Source organism: Dermacentor variabilis, chromosome 3, assembly GCF_050947875.1.
Source record: "Dermacentor variabilis isolate Ectoservices chromosome 3, ASM5094787v1, whole genome shotgun sequence".
In the NCBI taxonomy this organism is placed as follows: domain Eukaryota; kingdom Metazoa; phylum Arthropoda; class Arachnida; order Ixodida; family Ixodidae; genus Dermacentor; species Dermacentor variabilis.
In genome coordinates this window covers 3,358,989-3,374,168 of record NC_134570.1, presented here as the reverse complement: position 1 = coordinate 3,374,168, position 15,180 = coordinate 3,358,989, and the positions used below count along the sequence as shown (strand labels likewise).

The 15,180-nt window shown below is 48.8% G+C and overlaps 1 protein-coding gene and 1 pseudogene across 3 annotated transcripts in view; both read left to right on the top strand.

The window, feature by feature from the left end:
• Positions 1 to 15,180, top strand: part of LOC142575088 (monocarboxylate transporter 9-like) — a 218,223-nt gene that overhangs the window by 74,861 nt on the left and 128,182 nt on the right. The window lies entirely within an intron of this gene.
• LOC142576792 (U2 spliceosomal RNA) lies at positions 5,767 to 5,946 on the top strand (annotated as a pseudogene).

Sequence of the window (15,180 nt, the reverse complement as noted above, 5' to 3'; positions counted from 1 at the left end):
ACAACTCACAAAGAATGACAGTTTGCATTTTGCTATACACCGCGGACTCCAGCAGGGTAATAAAAAAAAGTACGAACCCTTCCCTTACCGGAAAGGGGGGGGGGGGGGGGGCTTAAGCGATGCATGTCCTCCGTCCACCTGACCTTCGTCACGGGTAAGTAACCCACAGGTAACGGTGCCGGGTTGCTTCGGCCTCCGGCTCCGTCAGCTTGGGATATTCTTCTAGTTGTTGTCGGATTGCCTGGGCTAGGGCGATTCGGCTGGATCCGCGCGGCGACGGCGAGCCTTTTCACGGGCAGGTACGCGCCGCCGCTCCTCGAACGCTGCCAGTTCCTTGACGGGTGGCCGTCCCATGCGTTTTCCTAGAAACGATGTCGGCACAGCCCGCGGGATACCTCTTCCTACCCCTTCCCTCCCTGGCGGAAGGGAAACGGCTTTGATTGGTTGCGGAATCTTGCTAATATACATGCCCCAGCGTCAACGCCGCTGTCAAAACGCCACTTGTAAAGCAATACAAACTTCGCTTGAAAAAATCGCAATCCACAAGGAACGCGTACTTCCGCGCTCGCGGGTGATCGTGGTAATATTTGCCCAATAGGAAGCACACAAGAAGCTGTGCGCCAACCATCCCAGCATTGTGGCAATGAAGAACGCCGCACGCAGTCATTTCTAGTGGCCAGGCTTGTATGAAGACATTGAGAAGGTCACCGCATCCTGCAACGTCTGCCATCAGCATCAACGAGCAGCTGGAGGCGCACCGATATCACAGTGGACGCCTTCCGCAACGCCGTGGGAGACTGTTCACGTGCATTTTGCCGGCCCACTTGTTGGATGCTCATACTTGGTCATCGTGGATGCTTTCACAAAATGGGTGGAGGTTCACTGAAGGCCATAAAAACGATCACATCACCATGCGCTGCAGATACCTTGCGTTCGGTGTGTGCAACCTTCGGTGTGCCATGGATATATTTATTATGCCGTTAAATAAGCTGAGAGTTCAAAGGGAAACAAACCAAACTGTTATAGGACCGACGTCGCTAAGCTGTCCAAGTCAGCCGGTGCCTGCTCGTCGCGCAGGAGTGGGACCCCGGCCGGCACAGGACGTGTGCCACATTACTCCTAACAAGGCAGCGGATTCACCCTGGCCGATGCGTGCCGTCGCGCGCTTTCTTTAACCTGGACATTCTGTTGCGCAGTCTAGACCGGGAAACACCACGTTTGAACAGCTAGCAAATAAACTGGTTTTAGAGCGAAGCTGTTAAGGGCTAGTTCCCCTAAGATTGTTTCCGTGTGTATGCTCCGTTCCACACATAGCAGTCAACGCTGTGGAAGCTACGAAGGAGTTTAGTAAAGAACATTCACTACCCTTCCACTGTGTGAAGAAGGACGACCAGCGAAGCTGTAGACGGGTCCGCTTACTGGCAAACTGCACTTCCGCCGCGGGTCGGCGCGGTATTGCACTATTTTCGGGATCGGCCCACGCATGGGTAGTGCTTAACTTCTGCTTCACCTCCGCGGCGTCTCGGCCCTGCAATGCACTATCTTCGGTATCAGCCCACGTGTAGGGAGCGTTCGTATAGGGAACGCCTGCATCACCTCCACCGCGGGCCGGCCCGGTCTTGCACTACCTTCGGGATGAACCAACCTATTGGGAGTGTTTAACGCCTGCTTCAGCTCCGCCGCGAGTCGGCGCGGTATTGCACCATCTTCGGAATCGGCCCACGTATAGGGAGTGTTTAACGCCTGATTCATCTCCGCCGCGGGTCGGCCCGGTATTGCACTATCTTCGGTATCGACCAACGTTTGGGGATGCCTTAACGCCTGCTTCACCTCCGCCACGTGTCAGGCCTGCATTGCACTATCTTCAGTGTCGGCCCACGTATGGGGAGTGCTTAGCGCCTGCTTTACCTCGGCCGCAGGTCGGCCCGGTATTGCACTAACTTCAGTATCGACCAACGTATGGGGAGTACTTAACGCCTGCTTCACCTCCACCTTGACATGAAAACTGTTTACAGCGCAAACACATGCAACCACAAAGTATAAGGGACAGACACAGCGCTTGTGTCCTGTCCCTTATACTTTGTGGTTGCATGTGTTTGCGCTGTAAACAGTTTTCATGTCAAGTATGCACCAACTCGCCCAGAAAGAAGTTTTAATGATTCACCTCCACCGCTTGTCGGCCTTGCATTGCACTATCTTTGGTATCGGCCCACGTATAGGGAGTGTTTTACGCCTACTTCACCTCCGCCGTGGGTCGACCCGGTATTGCACTAGCTTCAGGATCGACCAACGCATAGGGAGTGCTTAACGCCTGCTTTACCTCCGCCGTGGATCGGTCCTGCATTGCACTATCTTCGGAATCGGCCCACGTAAAGGGAGTGTTTAACGCCTGCTTCACCTCCGCTGCGGGTCGGCGCGGTATTGCACTATCTTCGGTATCTGCTCACGTATAGGGAGACTGCTCTGCGCCTTCAGCGTTCAAACGCGTCTTGGCAAGCTTAAATAGGCAGACTTTTCTCGTCTACTTGGCGGACGACATAGTCTTTTCCAGACATTTCGACGATCACCTTAGTATTATGGACAGTATTAGAGGCCATCAAATCATCTGCACTCGCCCTGAAGTCAGCTTCGCGTGCAAACAGCTCCTGTTCCTGCGCCACGCCATCAATAACTCTGGAGTCCATCCTGACCTGCAGGAATGCCATTGCTGATTTCCCGGGGATCGTTGACAAAAGCGCAGTGTTAAGATTCCTTAGACTGTGCACATATTACGGACACTTTGCCAAGTATATTTTGTGCATTTTCAGGCCATTCACCAATCGCACGAAATAGAATGTGGACTTCAAGTGGAAAACACTTCAGTTCGAAGCATGAAGAAAAGTCACCGCCAGTACTTGCACTCTTCGACGAAGACGCCGAAACACAAATCCACACCGACGCAAGTATGGTAGGCCTCGGTGTTGTGTTAGTTAAATCGACTGGCGGAGTTGAAAGTGTCATAGCTTATGCTAGCCGGTCAGGGTCGACAGCGTAAGCGGATTATTCTACTATGGTAAACGAGTACTTTGCGATGAGTTGATCTGCGGCGAAATTTCAGCCTTACCTATACGGCAGGCATTTCAAAGGCGTAATTGACCACCACGCCTTTTGTTATCTTGTAAAGATTAAGACTATTCCGGTCGCCTCGCATGATGGAGTTTCAGGCGCTAGGTAGTCTACATAACCGTGGTTTATAAATCCGGACTTGCTGTCCCAAGCCCCTTTTGAACCACCACTACAGGACGAACAAGAGGATGACACTTTCATGGCAACAATAAGCGGAGATGACTTCACCGAACAGCAGGAGGAGATCTGGTGTTACAAATCCTCGTAGAGTACTTAAAAGGCAAGACCAAGATAGTCCCTAAGAAACTGAAACGTGGATTGCGTCTGTTTTTAGTGCAAAACGATAGCCTTGGAAAAAAAGTATTTCTCACCAGTGCGTGCAAACTACTTTCTCGTTTTGCCATATGTGCTGTGGCCAGAGATTCTGCTAGCCCTGCATGGTAATCCGGAAGCGGGGCACCTTGTTTACTCCCGCACACTTTCGAGGATACAAAAGAATTACTACTGGCCACGCTTCACCGCCGATATCACCCACTATGTCAAGACATGCCGAGGCTGTAGCGACACGAGACACGGCCAACAAGTCCAGCGGGAATACTACAGTCTATTGAACCTCTTCGACGACCGTTCCAGTAGATTGGGATGGGCTGGCTGATGCCAAAATAAATATCTTCGAATAAGTGGATCATCGTTGCTACCGGCAAACTCACTCGCTATACGCTGAAACGAAAGCCTTACCCAAAGGTATCGAGTAGGCGAAAATTTACTTCGAGAACATCCTGCTGTGACAAGGTGCCCTCATCACCGACAGAGGCACGGATTTTACAGCGTAGGTGGCCAAAGCCACCCTGCAGTATAGTCAGACAAATTACCGCAATATGACATCCTACCATTCGCAGACAAATTGCCTTGCAGACGAATGGCCTGAATAAAACTCTCGCCAACATATTAGCGATCCACGTCGACGCGGAAAGCAAAACCTGGGATGCGGTCCTTCGATACGTAACCATTACTTACAACACGAAACTAAGAAAATAGAGTTGTAGCAGTGCTGTGTTGCCTCACGATAAGTACGGAAACACAGCACTGCAAAACAAGTACGATACGGTATTACCGTTCCGTACTAACCCACCGCGATGACCGAACACCTTTCAGGTGCGTGCATGGCTCGATACTTACGGTAACTTGATAATGACGATAGTGGCTAATATTAAGGCCTGGCAAAGTACAAGAACTCTAATATTCATTTTGGTGAATACTAGAGAGCTTCAGCTTGTCTATACACGTATTACTCTTTACGGAAGTACCGGGCTGCGGCAAATGTGGCCGCCAATTACCGAGCCGGTATCCACAACGTGTTTTGTCCACGAACACCAGAAACCTTTTTTGTTGCACAGCTGTTTTTGTCGAAGCAATATATAAAAATCACGAGCCATTCCGCTCTGTAAAGGTGGACAACCAGCGAAGCTGTTTAACACACGGCACAGAGGTGACAAAGAGGGAGAGGGATATAAGGAAGGCATGAATGTTAACCAGTCAATAGTCTGGTTGGCTACCTTAAGCTGGGTGAAGGGAGAATGGGAAGAGAGAGAAGGGAGATAGACAGTCATTGAGTCAAAGTCGCTCGTGCAAGGCAGACGTTCTCAGAAAGCACAAAAGTGCTTTCTGAGCCGATGATCGCTGGGGACGGTGCTCTATAGTACTGTGTGTTCACTCAGACGACGATCATCTAGTTTCCTCAATGTGTTGGACAAAGATTCTCATTGTGCTTGAAATTGAGGACACTGGCAGAATAAGTGGTCAATATTATACTCGCATTCTCCAAGCATCATATGCAGGACTATCGGCCATTCCAATTAGTGCTGACTAATCTTTCGTGAAAGCAACTACCGGCCACAACCGACGCAGAAGAGACACTACGCGTCGGTGCAGTCCTACCGGAGATCTGAGTTGCGAAAGATTTAGTCTGTGGAGTCTTGTGCGCCTTGTATGTGCGATATTCCACATACGTGCGCGCTAGAACGCGAAGTTGTTTCGCAGCGTCGGTCCTTGAGAGTGGAATTGGGACGCAGCGGTCTTCTTTGACGTCCGAGCTGCCTTATCTGCGTCATCATTTCCAATGGTACCGCCATGACCTGGTATCCATTGAAAAGGGGTATCATGGCCTTTTTCTCTCAAGTGATGAACAAGTTCCACGATTTCGTATGTGAGCTAATCGTGAGTTTCATGTCGGAGAAACGAATGCACTCATTCAAAGGCCGGCCTTGAATCGCAGAAGGCTGCCAATTTCGAGGACTTTCAGCATTTATCACACGAAGCGCGACGCGTAGAGCCTTGAGCTTTGCAGCTGTACATGTACTAATATGGCAAGTCTTGAACCGCTGGGTTAACCCCATTGTTGGCATAACTGCAGCGCCACTGGAACTGGTTGATGTAGTTGACCCATCAGTATAGACACACAGTTTTGAACAACGGTACGACGTCATTTACCATGATTTCTATATGCATTCGCGTGCACGACGGGACCACCACCCCGAGGTGACGGAAGAAACCAGACACGCGTGGCGTTTCGACGGGACCGCCACCACGAGCGAGTGGAAATAAAGGAGATACGCAAGGCGCTTCGAACGCCGACAGAGAGAGGGCGGTGCGAACATAGACATGGCCGATGCGGGTGAAAGTGTAGCCTCTGTTCTTGCGAGCTTGATATCTGATACAGGTTATATTTGGACCCAAGTTATTAAAGTTAGTTTAGCAATTTGGTGGAGTGCTTGAAGCCTTTTTCGCCTCCGCCGCGGGTCGGCCCGGTATTGCACTGTCTCCGGGGTCAGCCCACGGTTATTGCAAACGCAGACCAAAATGCACGGAACCTTAGCCGTAAATAGCTTCGCTGTAAAAACGACTGTTTGTTGTAAATTGGACAGCTGCGACAGTTTAAACCAGCAGATATGTGAATAGAGTTCGTTACTGCAATAAAACCTCCTAGTCCTTTTTAAGCAAAATCTGCGACGCTAGATGGCACCACCAACCCGAAATGTTTTTGCCAGGTTTTATTTTGTTTTATTGTGATAGAATTTATAAGGACACCCCAAGCGTATTTATGCTGTCAGCGTCGCCGTCGCCGTGAGGTTCCAAGGGCGAGGGCCATAAAATCGTGGCCACGCTCCGTATGCAGTATGTGCGAGTGAAAGCCTGCAAGCGTGAGCCGGCGATCACAGCTCATTCACATCACATCACATCACAGCGCATTGTGGCTTCGTCTCCCTTCCGTCCTTGTTTGCTAGCGCTAAATATGCTTTCAGTTTACCAACACGCTCTACAAATGGCAATGCTGATATTACAGCTCGTCTCGCACGCGAAAGAGAGGAAGGGGGAGGAAGCGCGCCGTACTCCGCCGCGTGCGAGGCTCCGGGGGAGGGTAGGGAGGGGGGCGCGTTCTACTCTGGGCATATAACGCATGCAACGGACAACAGATGTACCACAGGTGGACGAGCATCTTCTACGGCTCTGGGAAGCGAGACATGGTCTAGTGAAACACTGGAAGCGCCAGACGTATAACACATCGATAAAGCTCAAGATCACTACAGTCACAACCAAGGCTGAAGCCTACGCCGCCCCTCTAGTTCTCAACTGGCAGAAACTGAGCGACTCCTTGACTGGCACATTAAGTTCGGTGCACTTGGAATATTCTAAGAGCGCTCATTGATCCCTTGAAGTCCAAGAGAGAAACCAATAAGGCACTTGTGAGACTTTTTCACCCGTTCTTAGGTAGGGAAACCGACATGCTCGAAAAAGCACTAGTGAAATGCTCGGCAAAACACCTACCACCCAGCTTTGTTCGGCAGTATAAAGGCACAGAAAACTCTACACTCGACAGACCCATAACGAAAGAAGCGATCTACGCAGCCATAGAAACACCACCAAAAAACTGCCCCTGAGCTGATCGCATAGGAAACACAATCATTTGCAACATTGGCGACGAAGCCATACAGGAGCTCACAAAATTCATAAATCACCAGTGGGAGGCCTAGACCGTACCGGCTGAATGGGAGCACACGGATATAATACTCATTCCAAACTAGGCAAGAAGCTCCAGGTTGAGAATCTCAGGCTGATATCCTTACATCTTGCCTAGGTAAGCTAATATGAGCGGGTACTGAATCAGAGACTTTGAAACTACATGGAAGAGAGAGATCTCTGCTCACACACTGCGCTTGATTTCCGGGCAAAACTCTCGACACAGGACGTGCTCCTCCAACTTCACGGAGAAGTCGTCAAGAATGTCGCAACCCGAGGGGGACGCATTGTCAGCCATGGCGCCATCCTGATTGGACTAGATAACCTCAACTGCGACAAGCACATCCACATCTACGTAAAAGCATTCCTCCCAGACAGAATAGTGACAATCGGCATAAACGAAGCTCTTGCAAATAACTTACAAGTCACCAATAAGGGCATACCCCAGGGATCAGTTCTCGCACCGTACCGTTGATCTTTAACATAGCCATGATCGTACATGCCAAAATATGGGAGAATATCCCGCACATCAGACGTGCGATGTACACGGATGATGACATTACCATTTGGATCACCAACGGCTTCCTGAAAGCCACCAATTGCGTCGAACAGTGTGTTAAAGAAAGAGGCCTGGAATGCTCAACGAAGAAATCCGAGCTACACAGAGTCTGGCGATATAAACTAAATGGGACAGTACCCGCAGACAAAATGCTCGGGCTCAGTGAGTACCTCGACGGCCCGCAGATAGCCGAGAATACTATAGGAGTGTTGGAGATGTTGCTCGAATTTAACCAACAGAGCAACCACATCCAGGCGCTCCTCCAAAATACAACGCTACAGGTTACCAGAATGATTAAGAGAATCGCCAATCGTCGGACAGGACTGCGGGAGCACGATAATTTGAAACTAGTAAGCAGCCTAGTCATCAGCAGCGCCTTATATAGTCTACCATACGAATCGCTGAATCTCCATGAAGAGCAAGAAGCGGAACTAAGCATTCGGAAATCCTACAGGACGGAACAGACGCTCCTCCAAAATACAACGCTACAGGTTACCAGAATGATTAAGAGAATCGCCAATCGTCGGACAGGACTGCGGGAGCACGATAATTTGAAACTAGTAAGCAGCCTAGTCATCAGCAGCGCCTTATATAGTCTACCATACGAATCGCTGAATCTCCATGAAGAGCAAGAAGCGGAACTAAGCATTCGGAAATCCTACAGGACGGAACAGACGCTCCTCCAAAATACAACGCTACAGGTTACCAGAATGATTAAGAGAATCGCCAATCGTCGGACAGGACTGCGGGAGCACGATAACTTGAAACTAGTAAGCAGCCTAGTCATCAGCAGCGCCTTGTATAGTCTACCATACGAATCGCTGAATCTCCATGAAGAGCAAGAAGCGGAACTAAGCATTCGGAAATCCTACAGGACGGAACAGACGCTCCTCCAAAATACAACGCTACAGGTTACCAGAATGATTAAGAGAATCGCCAATCGTCGGACAGGACTGCGGGAGCACGATAACTTGAAACTAGTAAGCAGCCTAGTCATCAGCAGCGCCTTATATAGTCTACCATACGAATCGCTGAATCTCCATGAAGAGCAAGAAGCGGAACTAAGCATTCGGAAATCCTACAGGACGGAACAGACGCTCCTCCAAAATACAACGCTACAGGTTACCAGAATGATTAAGAGAATCGCCAATCGTCGGACAGGACTGCGGGAGCACGATAACTTGAAACTAGTAAGCAGCCTAGTCATCAGCAGCGCCTTGTATAGTCTACCATACGAATCGCTGAATCTCCATGAAGAGCAAGAAGCGGAACTAAGCATTCGGAAATCCTACAGGACGGAACAGACGCTCCTCCAAAATACAACGCTACAGGTTACCAGAATGATTAAGAGAATCGCCAATCGTCGGACAGGACTGCGGGAGCACGATAACTTGAAACTAGTAAGCAGCCTAGTCATCAGCAGCGCCTTATATAGTCTACCATACGAATCGCTGAATCTCCATGAAGAGCAAGAAGCGGAACTAAGCATTCGGAAATCCTACAGGACGGAACAGACGCTCCTCCAAAATACAACGCTACAGGTTACCAGAATGATTAAGAGAATCGCCAATCGTCGGACAGGACTGCGGGAGCACGATAACTTGAAACTAGTAAGCAGCCTAGTCATCAGCAGCGCCTTATATAGTCTACCATACGAATCGCTGAATCTCCATGAAGAGCAAGAAGCGGAACTAAGCATTCGGAAATCCTACAGGACGGAACAGACGCTCCTCCAAAATACAACGCTACAGGTTACCAGAATGATTAAGAGAATCGCCAATCGTCGGACAGGACTGCGGGAGCACGATAACTTGAAACTAGTAAGCAGCCTAGTCATCAGCAGCGCCTTGTATAGTCTACCATACGAATCGCTGAATCTCCATGAAGAGCAAGAAGCGGAACTAAGCATTCGGAAATCCTACAGGACGGAACAGACGCTCCTCCAAAATACAACGCTACAGGTTACCAGAATGATTAAGAGAATCGCCAATCGTCGGACAGGACTGCGGGAGCACGATAACTTGAAACTAGTAAGCAGCCTAGTCATCAGCAGCGCCTTGTATAGTCTACCATACGAATCGCTGAATCTCCATGAAGAGCAAGAAGCGTAACTAAGCATTCGGAAATCCTACAGGACGGAACAGACGCTCCTCCAAAATACAACGCTACAGGTTACCAGAATGATTAAGAGAATCGCCAATCGTCGGACAGGACTGCGGGAGCACGATAACTTGAAACTAGTAAGCAGCCTAGTCATCAGCAGCGCCTTATATAGTCTACCATACGAATCGCTGAATCTCCATGAAGAGCAAGAAGCGGAACTAAGCATTCGGAAATCCTACAGGACGGAACAGACGCTCCTCCAAAATACAACGCTACAGGTTACCAGAATGATTAAGAGAATCGCCAATCGTCGGACAGGACTGCGGGAGCACGATAACTTGAAACTAGTAAGCAGCCTAGTCATCAGCAGCGCCTTGTATAGTCTACCATACGAATCGCTGAATCTCCATGAAGAGCAAGAAGCGTAACTAAGCATTCGGAAATCCTACAGGACGGAACAGACGCTCCTCCAAAATACAACGCTACAGGTTACCAGAATGATTAAGAGAATCGCCAATCGTCGGACAGGACTGCGGGAGCACGATAACTTGAAACTAGTAAGCAGCCTAGTCATCAGCAGCGCCTTATATAGTCTACCATACGAATCGCTGAATCTCCATGAAGAGCAAGAAGCGGAACTAAGCATTCGGAAATCCTACAGGACGGAACAGACGCTCCTCCAAAATACAACGCTACAGGTTACCAGAATGATTAAGAGAATCGCCAATCGTCGGACAGGACTGCGGGAGCACGATAACTTGAAACTAGTAAGCAGCCTAGTCATCAGCAGCGCCTTATATAGTCTACCATACGAATCGCTGAATCTCCATGAAGAGCAAGAAGCGGAACTAAGCATTCGGAAATCCTACAGGACGGAACAGACGCTCCTCCAAAATACAACGCTACAGGTTACCAGAATGATTAAGAGAATCGCCAATCGTCGGACAGGACTGCGGGAGCACGATAACTTGAAACTAGTAAGCAGCCTAGTCATCAGCAGCGCCTTATATAGTCTACCATACGAATCGCTGAATCTCCATGAAGAGCAAGAAGCGGAACTAAGCATTCGGAAATCCTACAGGACGGAACAGACGCTCCTCCAAAATACAACGCTACAGGTTACCAGAATGATTAAGAGAATCGCCAATCGTCGGACAGGACTGCGGGAGCACGATAACTTGAAACTAGTAAGCAGCCTAGTCATCAGCAGCGCCTTATATAGTCTACCATACGAATCGCTGAATCTCCATGAAGAGCAAGAAGCGGAACTAAGCATTCGGAAATCCTACAGGACGGAACAGACGCTCCTCCAAAATACAACGCTACAGGTTACCAGAATGATTAAGAGAATCGCCAATCGTCGGACAGGACTGCGGGAGCACGATAACTTGAAACTAGTAAGCAGCCTAGTCATCAGCAGCGCCTTGTATAGTCTACCATACGAATCGCTGAATCTCCATGAAGAGCAAGAAGCGGAACTAAGCATTCGGAAATCCTACAGGACGGAACAGACGCTCCTCCAAAATACAACGCTACAGGTTACCAGAATGATTAAGAGAATCGCCAATCGTCGGACAGGACTGCGGGAGCACGATAACTTGAAACTAGTAAGCAGCCTAGTCATCAGCAGCGCCTTGTATAGTCTACCATACGAATCGCTGAATCTCCATGAAGAACAAGAAGCGGAACTAAGCATTCGGAAATCCTACAGGACGGAACAGACGCTCCTCCAAAATACAACGCTACAGGTTACCAGAATGATTAAGAGAATCGCGAATCGTCGGACAGGACTGCGGGAGCACGATAACTTGAAACTAGTAAGCAGCCTAGTCATCAGCAGCGCCTTATATAGTCTACCATACGAATCGCTGAATCTCCATGAAGAGCAAGAAGCGGAACTAAGCATTCGGAAATCCTACAGGACGGAACAGACGCTCCTCCAAAATACAACGCTACAGGTTACCAGAATGATTAAGAGAATCGCCAATCGTCGGACAGGACTGCGGGAGCACGATAACTTGAAACTAGTAAGCAGCCTAGTCATCAGCAGCGCCTTATATAGTCTACCATACGAATCGCTGAATCTCCATGAAGAGCAAGAAGCGGAACTAAGCATTCGGAAATCCTACAGGACGGAACAGACGCTCCTCCAAAATACAACGCTACAGGTTACCAGAATGATTAAGAGAATCGCCAATCGTCGGACAGGACTGCGGGAGCACGATAACTTGAAACTAGTAAGCAGCCTAGTCATCAGCAGCGCCTTGTATAGTCTACCATACGAATCGCTGAATCTCCATGAAGAGCAAGAAGCGGAACTAAGCATTCGGAAATCCTACAGGACGGAACAGACGCTCCTCCAAAATACAACGCTACAGGTTACCAGAATGATTAAGAGAATCGCCAATCGTCGGACAGGACTGCGGGAGCACGATAACTTGAAACTAGTAAGCAGCCTAGTCATCAGCAGCGCCTTGTATAGTCTACCATACGAATCGCTGAATCTCCATGAAGAGCAAGAAGCGTAACTAAGCATTCGGAAATCCTACAGGACGGAACAGACGCTCCTCCAAAATACAACGCTACAGGTTACCAGAATGATTAAGAGAATCGCCAATCGTCGGACAGGACTGCGGGAGCACGATAACTTGAAACTAGTAAGCAGCCTAGTCATCAGCAGCGCCTTATATAGTCTACCATACGAATCGCTGAATCTCCATGAAGAGCAAGAAGCGGAACTAAGCATTCGGAAATCCTACAGGACGGAACAGACGCTCCTCCAAAATACAACGCTACAGGTTACCAGAATGATTAAGAGAATCGCCAATCGTCGGACAGGACTGCGGGAGCACGATAACTTGAAACTAGTAAGCAGCCTAGTCATCAGCAGCGCCTTGTATAGTCTACCATACGAATCGCTGAATCTCCATGAAGAGCAAGAAGCGTAACTAAGCATTCGGAAATCCTACAGGACGGAACAGACGCTCCTCCAAAATACAACGCTACAGGTTACCAGAATGATTAAGAGAATCGCCAATCGTCGGACAGGACTGCGGGAGCACGATAACTTGAAACTAGTAAGCAGCCTAGTCATCAGCAGCGCCTTATATAGTCTACCATACGAATCGCTGAATCTCCATGAAGAGCAAGAAGCGGAACTAAGCATTCGGAAATCCTACAGGACGGAACAGACGCTCCTCCAAAATACAACGCTACAGGTTACCAGAATGATTAAGAGAATCGCCAACAGTCGGACAGGACTGCGGGAGCACGATAACTTGAAACTAGTAAGCAGCCTAGTCATCAGCAGCGCCTTATATAGTCTACCATACGAATCGCTGAATCTCCATGAAGAGCAAGAAGCGGAACTAAGCATTCGGAAATCCTACAGGACGGAACAGACGCTCCTCCAAAATACAACGCTACAGGTTACCAGAATGATTAAGAGAATCGCCAATCGTCGGACAGGACTGCGGGAGCACGATAACTTGAAACTAGTAAGCAGCCTAGTCATCAGCAGCGCCTTGTATAGTCTACCATACGAATCGCTGAATCTCCATGAAGAGCAAGAAGCGTAACTAAGCATTCGGAAATCCTACAGGACGGAACAGACGCTCCTCCAAAATACAACGCTACAGGTTACCAGAATGATTAAGAGAATCGCCAATCGTCGGACAGGACTGCGGGAGCACGATAACTTGAAACTAGTAAGCAGCCTAGTCATCAGCAGCGCCTTATATAGTCTACCATACGAATCGCTGAATCTCCATGAAGAGCAAGAAGCGGAACTAAGCATTCGGAAATCCTACAGGACGGAACAGACGCTCCTCCAAAATACAACGCTACAGGTTACCAGAATGATTAAGAGAATCGCCAATCGTCGGACAGGACTGCGGGAGCACGATAACTTGAAACTAGTAAGCAGCCTAGTCATCAGCAGCGCCTTGTATAGTCTACCATACGAATCGCTGAATCTCCATGAAGAACAAGAAGCGGAACTAAGCATTCGGAAATCCTACAGGACGGAACAGACGCTCCTCCAAAATACAACGCTACAGGTTACCAGAATGATTAAGAGAATCGCGAATCGTCGGACAGGACTGCGGGAGCACGATAACTTGAAACTAGTAAGCAGCCTAGTCATCAGCAGCGCCTTATATAGTCTACCATACGAATCGCTGAATCTCCATGAAGAGCAAGAAGCGGAACTAAGCATTCGGAAATCCTACAGGACGGAACAGACGCTCCTCCAAAATACAACGCTACAGGTTACCAGAATGATTAAGAGAATCGCCAATCGTCGGACAGGACTGCGGGAGCACGATAACTTGAAACTAGTAAGCAGCCTAGTCATCAGCAGCGCCTTATATAGTCTACCATACGAATCGCTGAATCTCCATGAAGAGCAAGAAGCGGAACTAAGCATTCGGAAATCCTACAGGACGGAACAGACGCTCCTCCAAAATACAACGCTACAGGTTACCAGAATGATTAAGAGAATCGCCAATCGTCGGACAGGACTGCGGGAGCACGATAACTTGAAACTAGTAAGCAGCCTAGTCATCAGCAGCGCCTTGTATAGTCTACCATACGAATCGCTGAATCTCCATGAAGAGCAAGAAGCGGAACTAAGCATTCGGAAATCCTACAGGACGGAACAGACGCTCCTCCAAAATACAACGCTACAGGTTACCAGAATGATTAAGAGAATCGCCAATCGTCGGACAGGACTGCGGGAGCACGATAACTTGAAACTAGTAAGCAGCCTAGTCATCAGCAGCGCCTTGTATAGTCTACCATACGAATCGCTGAATCTCCATGAAGAGCAAGAAGCGTAACTAAGCATTCGGAAATCCTACAGGACGGAACAGACGCTCCTCCAAAATACAACGCTACAGGTTACCAGAATGATTAAGAGAATCGCCAATCGTCGGACAGGACTGCGGGAGCACGATAACTTGAAACTAGTAAGCAGCCTAGTCATCAGCAGCGCCTTATATAGTCTACCATACGAATCGCTGAATCTCCATGAAGAGCAAGAAGCGGAACTAAGCATTCGGAAATCCTACAGGACGGAACAGACGCTCCTCCAAAATACAACGCTACAGGTTACCAGAATGATTAAGAGAATCGCCAATCGTCGGACAGGACTGCGGGAGCACGATAACTTGAAACTAGTAAGCAGCCTAGTCATCAGCAGCGCCTTGTATAGTCTACCATACGAATCGCTGAATCTCCATGAAGAGCAAGAAGCGTAACTAAGCATTCGGAAATCCTACAGGACGGAACAGACGCTCCTCCAAAATACAACGCTACAGGTTACCAGAATGATTAAGAGAATCGCCAATCGTCGGACAGGACTGCGGGAGCACGATAACTTGAAACTAGTAAGCAGC